Raw genomic sequence first — 8,801 nt, 5'->3', positions numbered from 1 at the left:
CCCAGAAGGCTAGAGGGATAATTATTTTTCCTCCTCTACATATATTACTAGTATCAATGTTTTGTATGATGTTTCCAAATTTGAAATTTTCTCTGAATATATATATGTGTATTTCTCTTGTAAAAGATATTGTACTATATTTCAATAACAAAATATACTTGTGCATTGTGCTCTAGATCTTCTTGGGCATGGTTTATTTCTTGATTTTTGTTAAATTTCCCATCATTCCTTTCTTTCTTGTATTTATAGCACCAGTGGCAGAAATTCTTTCGTTGTTTTTCTATCTATCCAGTTGTATGTTGATGTATTAAAAAGGAAACAACAAACACAAAATAGAGTCACTTGTGTTAAGCCCCCATCATTAAATCAAAGCTTAATACCTAACAGAACGGTTTCAAACTCTCCCTGGTCAGCACTAGTAAAACAATCTGCCTGATAGACTTCTGTTGTTCCCTAAAGGAAGTTGACCTTCCAATAAAAAAATCCACTTTTTGCTAGTAAATTCCTTGTGTCACTCCTTTCTGCCTTTCATTTTGTATAGCTTTTCAGGGCTACTTTTTATCTGTCAGATGGGATGCTGCACAATTCATGAATCATTAAATAAAGCTAATGCAATCTTTAAAATTGACTCAGTTGAATTTTTTTAACAAGAGCCTAAGAATTGTCAATGTTGTTTTCTATCTAAATTTTAAGTTTATTTTATAACAGCATATATTTTCCATTTGCTCATTGATCCTAGACCCTACTTTTTCCCATGTAGGGTGGTGATTCAATTGCTTATTTTATACATGTTTCACTTCTTCAGGCTCCCAGCTGAAAATTTATTTTGTCAATATTCTTATAGACATACATACTAGATATCCAACTAGTAGCTTAAAATTCATTTGTTCAAGGAATGAATATTGCACAGGAAAGTCAATACTTTTAGCAGAGACAATAGTTGGGCTCACCTTGTAATACCAAAGTCCTTATCGGCTCTATATCCTTGAAGCAGGCTCCCTTCTTACATATCATGAGGTGTAAGTCTTCTTGTCTTTAGGCATGACAACTTAAAACTCCTGCGTCATGCCAACAAGTCCAAAGGGAAGATAGAACTTTACCTTCTTTTATAATGAAAAACCTTTAGCTTCACTCAAATCAGATCAACTTAGTTCACACCCCTTTATCTTTAAGTCATCCATCATGGCTCAGTGTATGTAACATATATTAAGAAAATATGAGATATACTTAGAAATAAGAAGGAAGTGGTCAATTCCACTCAAAAGAAATGAGGTAACAGTGAGGAGTGGTTTCCCAAGAAAAATTCTAGAGTTGATTTTCTGGAAGAAAAGTAGAAAGGTATATTTCTAGAGTTTATTTTTTGGAAGAAAAGTAGAAAGTTACACTATTATTCCAGGAAACTGCAGTGCTTTTAAAACTGCTAAGGTAGAGTTTCTTGAGGGCAAAGCCTCTGTCTTAATTGTTTGTCTGCAGTGTCAAAAACAGAAGTTGACTGAATTGTTTTATTCCAGAAGAAGGCTGGTCCAGCTTTATGCTACTAGCTTAATCTTTAAGACTTTTTTCTTCTGCTATTGCAAATAGAGGCCCAGTTTCTAATTTCCAGTATCCATTATCTTCCTAGAGTTTGGAATATCTGATTAAATTCACACAGAAAAATTTTCCTTCATTTCTTCCCTTAACTGTGTTAAGGAAACTGTGTTTCCTTTGTGGCATGAAGAGAGGTGGTGAGTGGGTAAAGCTTACAGATTTTGGTGTTCAGGTTTGGGAATTTATACTGGACACATATATACACATATGTATTCAGGTGTTCATTTCTCTATGGTCATGTATAGGTAGGTGGGTAGCTACATACATACACACAAATATCCTTCTACTCAATTCATTAAGGCTGCAGGCCTGAGAAAGTATAGTGGTAAGAGCTCATTATTTACACAATAAAATAGTAGTCTCTTTTCTCAAGACAAAGACCTTTTCAGTTCTTTTGTTTTTCTATTTTTATAGTTCTTCCATTTTCAAGCTTTAAAAATATGAATTATCTTGCTATTACAAGCTTCTTTAAAGTTCACAATAATTCTTTATCTAATTTACAACTAGACTAAAAATAATTCAATTATTTCAGCTAATTGATATATGCTCCTTAATTCTATTTATAGTATAATCTGTTTTCATGCCCTTTTTTTTTTTTTTTAAGTAAGTTCTACACCCAATATGGGGCTTGAACTCATGACCATGAGATCGAGTCACATGCTCTACTGACTAAGCCAGCCAGGTGCTCCATCCATGTTCCATTTATTAATACAAGCAAGTTTCAACCACATAGCTGGCTACGAATGACTTTTAAGTTAACATTTGTACAAGAACAAAACATTTCTGGATGAATGTTGATGATAGGCCCTGGCATTATGAACTAACCCTAAAGACTGCTAGTTGGACATATTTTAGTACTCAAAAATTGTACGTCAGTATACATATTTTCCGCCAAAATCTACCTGTTTCAGTGATCTGATACAATGCATTATATACAATAGGTTCCTTCTAAAATTATACAGAAAACGTTAAACATGTAAATTGATATAGATGAAACCTTAATGTATTCAATATTTCTGGCTAGAATTTAATATTATGAAACATATGCTTTGTTTAAATTATCCAGGAGATTCATTTTTATTCACAGGTAACAGGAAATTATTTCTGGCAGAAAAGTTGTTCTAAACCAGGATTGTAAGATTTTTCCAGCTGGCATAGTAAAGAAGGAATAAATTTCCATATAGTGAGTTTGTTATGACTAACTTTATAGCCTACTGGTAGATTTATGCTATACTATCCGAATATTTTTTGACAAGTCTCAACTTTTAAAACATGTTATAGAAATCATTAATAGTAAATTCCCCTCTGAATTTTTACAACAACCTGTTGGTTACAACAGGATTCATTATTTTGATTTGATGATGCTATAGAAGAATATCTTCCCCCAGAACCATATTTTACTTTTAGTACACAATTGATATTTACAATAAGTGTTTTCGGATCAAAAATGCCATCCTCAAAAAACAGCTAGAGAAGCTAGTGGAATATAAGAATTTTGAGCTCACTGGTCCCACAGACACACCGAGGCAACACCTACATCTGTGTAACCAACTCTGAAAATGACCTGAAGAATGGCAGAACAGATTTTCCATAACTAGTTATACAGAAAAGGCCACCTTAAAAAGGATAGGAGGGGCAGAGAAGTGGTCAGAATCCACACTTCTCACATGACTAACCACAAACAGGAGAGACATCCCAAGAACAGAGGAATAAGGGGATCATACTCCACACCAAGCACCCCTGACCATGGGGACTGTCACTGGTAGCAAGTCCCTATAATGTCTAGCTTTGAAAATCAGTGGGACTTAACTCCTAGAGATCCGGAGTGATAGAAAATTGAGTGCTTCCCTTAAAAAGCGAGAAAACTGAATAGCTGAAACCAAAACAACACAGAAACAACAGTTTGAAAAGTGCCTGGGGTATGCATGAAGTAGATTTATAGACTAATCTTAGAACCTGTGCTCGAGGGGCAGGGATTTGCAGGAGATCTCTCTAGGAACAAAAGATGACTGGTGTCATTTTCTTGCCATCACTCAGGCTAAATAGCTGGACACATATAGAAGCCAGTTCCAACATTTTGCATTACTGTGTGCCCCACTCAGGCATTCCCCTGCAGATCTGCCCCACTCAATCTGCCCACCTCAGCAGGCATCCCTCCAAGGAACACCTACCCAGTAGGCAGCTTCAGTCAGGACCTGCACCATTACAAAGAGATTCCTGCCCTGGGTAAATGGCGGTTGGGGGGGGGGAGATCTCCACACACCAACACACTTACAAGTCCTGCAACTTGGTTTCTTAGCTGACTGCACAGGGAGGCAAGCCCAATGCTCCTGTATGCTTCCAACTGTGTTAAAAGCAAACTGCAGGCAGCTATGTTGAGTGCTAGCCCCATCCACCAAGAGGACAGTGGTCACCGCAGTCAGGCCTCTCAAGAGGACAGGAAGAAAACCCTGCCCAGTGCACCCAGAGAGGCAAAACAGGTCATTACAGGTTGAACTGAAAGCAACTGTCATTCACCAAAACAGGAGGGCACATGCAGCCCACATGGGGACACCCCAAGAGTACCTGGTTCTGGTGATGAGGAGGGATTGTGCTATAGGGCACCACGGAGCTCTTCCACACAGGGCTGCTACTTTCTAGACCAGGAGACATAGCTGGCCTAACTTAATACATAGAAACAAACACAGAGTTCAATCAAATGAAGAGATAGAGGAATATGTCCCAAATGCAAGAACAAGACAAAATCACGGAAAAAAGAGCTAAATGAAATAGAGATAAGCAATATGCCTGATAAAGAGTTCAAAGTAATGGCCATAAAGACACTCAGAAAACTTGAGACATGTGGATAAACTCAATGAAAACTTTAATGAAGAACCAGTAAAAGTTGAAAAATACAATAACTGAAATGAAAAATCCATTAGATGGAATCAAGGCAGATTAGCGGAGGCAGAAGACTGTATCAGCAATCTGGAAGGCACAGCAATGTAAAGTCCCCAGTCTGAACAGGTAAGAGAAACAAGGAATTTTAAAAAGTGAGAATGCATTAAAGGATCTCTGGGACAGCATTGAGCAAACTAACATTTGTATTATAGAGGTCCCAGAAGTAGAGATGGAGAAGCAGAAAATGTACTTGACGAAATAATAGCTGAAAACTTCCCTAACCCAGGGAAGAAAACAGACATCCAAGTCCAGGAAGCAGAGAGGACCCAAACATAAACCTGAGGAGGCCCACACCAAGGCACATAATAATGTCTTAAAATGCCCAAGATTAAAGTAAAGAGAATCTTAGAAGCAGAAGTGAGAAACAATTATTTAAGTACAAGGGAAACCCCATAAGGCCATCAGCTGATTTTTCACAGAAGCTTTGACAAGGCAAGATAATATTCAAAGTGATGGGGGGAGGGACCTACAACCAAGAAAACTCTACATGCCAAGGTTAGCATTCAGAAACGGAGAGAAAAAGAGTTTCCCAGACAAAAGTTAAAGGAGCTCACTACCACCAAATCAGCCCTATAAGAAATGTTAAGGGAATTTTAAAAGTAGAATGAAAAGTCCATAACTAGAAGAAAATTATAGAAGGAAAAAATTCACAGACAAATGCAAACATACAGTAAAGGTAGTAGATTAATTACTTATAGAGCCAGTATGGTTCTGCTTATCATTTTACTCATTATCGTTTACTACCTGTGTCAAAGGTAGTAAAAAACAATTATATCTAAAATGTTAGTCAAGTGATACATAACTAAAAAAATATGACGTGATGTACATAAAATAATGGATGAGTAAAAAAAATGTGTTTTTAAAATGGGTATGAACTTAAGCAAATGTCAATAAAGACCGATTTAAACATAGGATGTTATATATGAAACCAAAGGTTACCAAATATCAAAAATTTATAATACACAAAAAATGAAAAAGAAATGATTTTGAGCATAACACTAAAGTCATCGAATCACAAAGAGCAAGAGAAAAACAAAGGAACAGAAAAGCACTACAAAAAAACAAACAATAACAATTAACAAAGTGACAGTAAGTACCTATGTATCAATAATTACTTTAAATGTAAATTGACCAAATGCTCCAATCAAAAGACAGACAAAGGGTGATAAAATGGATAGAAAAGCAAGACCATCTACATGCTGCCTACAAGAGACTTCAGATCAAAAGACACATAAATACTCAAAATGAAAGGATAGAAAAAATATTCCATGCAAAAGGAAGTGACAAAAAAAAGTGTAGCAATAATTGTATCAGACAAAATAGACTATAAAAGACTACTGCAAGAGACAAAGAAAGGAATTACATAATGATAAACAGCTCAATCCACCAAGAGAATATAACAATTGTAAATATCTACGCAGTCAGCATAGGAGCACCAAAACACATAAAGCAAATATTAAAAGACTTAAAAAGGGGAAATTGACAGTAATATGATAGTAGTAGGGAACTTTAACACCCTACTTACATCAATGGATAGATCATCCAGACAGAAAATCAACAACAAAACAATGGCTTTGAATGACACATTAGACTAGATGTACCTAACAGATATAGAGAGAACATTCCCTCCCAAAATAGTAGCAGGATATACACTTTTGTTTCAAGTGTGCATGAAACATACTCCAGGATAGATCACATGTTGGGCCACAAAACAAGTCTCAATGAATTTAAGAAGACTGAAATCATATCAAGGTTTTTTTTTCCCCAACCACAGTGATATAAAACTAGAAATCAATTATAAGAAAAAGTCTGGAATAAAACACAAACACATGGAGGCTAAACATGGAGGCTAGTAGACAAATCAGTAAATCAATAAAGAAATCAAATAGGAAATTAAAAAAAAATACATGGAGAGAAACAAATACGAAAACACATTTCAAAATTTGAGATGCAGCAAAAGCAGTTCAATAAGAAAGTTAACAGAAATACAGGAGTACCTAAAGAAACAAGAAAAATCTGAAATGAACAATCTAACCTTATACCTAAAACAACTAGAACAAAAAGAATAAGCAGAGCCTAAAACTAGCAGAAGAAAAAAAAAAAAAGGAAATAAAGGTTAGAGCAAAAATAAATGACATGGTCATTAAAAAAGTAGAAAAGATCAATGAAATAAAGCTGGTTATTTGAAAAAATAAATAAATTTAATTACGCTTTAGACAGATTCATCTAGGGAAAAAAAAGAACTCAAAGTCAGAAATAGAGGGGAAATAATAAACAATAATACACAGAACTGTGAGACTATAATATATAATACTATAAGGGAATACCATAAACAATGATATGCCAACAAATTATACAAACTAGAAGAACTGGATAAATTCCTAGAAACAATCTTCCAAAATTGATATAGGAATGAGTAGAAAATTTGAACAGACTGGTCACTTGTAATAAAATTGAATCAGTTATCAAAAAACAAATAGAAGGATACGCCATACTCATGGATTGGAAGAATGTTAAAATGCGCATTCTACCCAGAGCAATCTACCGTTTCTATGTACTCTCTATCGAAATACCAATAGAATTTTTCACAGAACTAAAATGATTCTAAAATTTGTAAGGAACCAGAGAAGACCCTGAAAAGCCAAAGTAAACTGGAGAAGGAAGAGCAAAGCTGCAGGTGTCACAATCTCAGGTTTCAAGATGTACTACAAAGCTACAGTAATCAAAACCAATATGGTACTGGCCACAGTGGGGGGTAGGGTGTGGAGGAAGAAAGAAAAAAAGAAAAAGAAGAAGAAAACAATAATAACAAAAAAACAAAGACCCAAATAGATCAACAGAACCTGAAAGTCCAGTATGAAAGCCATCCATTTGGCTAGTTAATATATGACAAAGCAAGACTATTCAATGGGGAAAACAGCCTTCTGGACAAACAGTGCTGAAAAAACTGGACAGCTAAATGCAAAAGAATGAAACCCTATCACTTTCTTACATCATACACAAAATTAACTCAAAATGAATTAAGGACTGACTAAATATGAGACCTGAAAACATAAAAATCCTAAAGAAAACATAAACCGTAATCTCTTAGACATTGGCCTTAGCAATATTTTGTAGATAGATCTACTAAGACAAGGGAAACAAAAAGCAAAAATAAACTACTGAGACTACACCATAGGCAACTACACCATTGACAAATGAAGAAAAAAAGGAAAAAAAAAGAAAACCTACTGAATGGAAAAAGATGCTTGCAAATGATATATCTGATAAGATGTTAATATCCAAGATATATAAATAACTTACACATCTTAACACACCCCTCAAAAAATCAGTCTGATCAAAAACGTGCAGAGGACCTGAATAGACACTCTTCCAAAGAAAACATACAGATGGTCCACAGACACATAACAGATACTCAAAATCACTAGGCATCAGGGAAATACAAATCAAAATGAGATATCACCTCACCCCAGACAAAATTACTAGTACCAAAAGACAACAAATAACAAATCTCGGTGAGAAGGTAGAGAAGAAGGAACCCTGGTACACTATTGGTGGGAATGTAAATTGGTGCAGCCACTGTGGAAACAGTATGGAATTTTCCCAAAAAGTTAATAGAAATACTATATGATCCAGTAATTGCACCACTTGTTATTTACCCAAGGAAAATAAAAACACAAATTTGAAAATTTTTGTATTTCCTATATTCATTGTAGCATTATTTACAATAGCCAAAAGATGGAAGCAATTCAAGTGTGCATTGACAGATGAGTAAAGAAGTGCTGTAAGTAGCACCTGCGTGGCTCAGTTGGTTAGGGGTCTGCCTTTAGCTCAGGTCATGACCTCAGGATCCTGGGATCGAGCCCCCTGTTGGGCTCCCTGCTCAGTGGGGAGTCTGCTTCTCCCTCTTCCTCTGCCCCTCCCCCTGCTTGTGCTCTGTCAGTCAAATAAATAAAATCTTCTTTAAAAAGTGCTGTATGTATATGGATATATACATATATATCCGATGGAATATTATTCAGCTATAAAAAATGAGATGACATTTGCTACAATACGAATGGACCTTTAGAGTATTACGCTAAGTGAAATACATTAAAGACAAATACCATATGATTTATATGTGGCATCTAAAAAAGAAATAAACAAAAAAACAGACTCTTGAATACAGAGAACTGGTGGTTGCCAGAATGAAGGTGGGTGAGAAATGGGAAGAAGATTAAGAGGTACGATTTTCCAATTATAAAATAAGTCATGGAGATGTAAAGTACAGCATA

The sequence above is a fragment of the Ursus maritimus genome, unplaced genomic scaffold, assembly GCF_017311325.1.
Source record: "Ursus maritimus isolate PB19 unplaced genomic scaffold, ASM1731132v1 scaffold_11, whole genome shotgun sequence".
In the NCBI taxonomy this organism is placed as follows: Eukaryota; Metazoa; Chordata; class Mammalia; order Carnivora; family Ursidae; genus Ursus; species Ursus maritimus.
The sequence above is the reverse complement of the archived record's forward strand: the minus strand, read 5'-3'. Positions refer to the sequence as shown.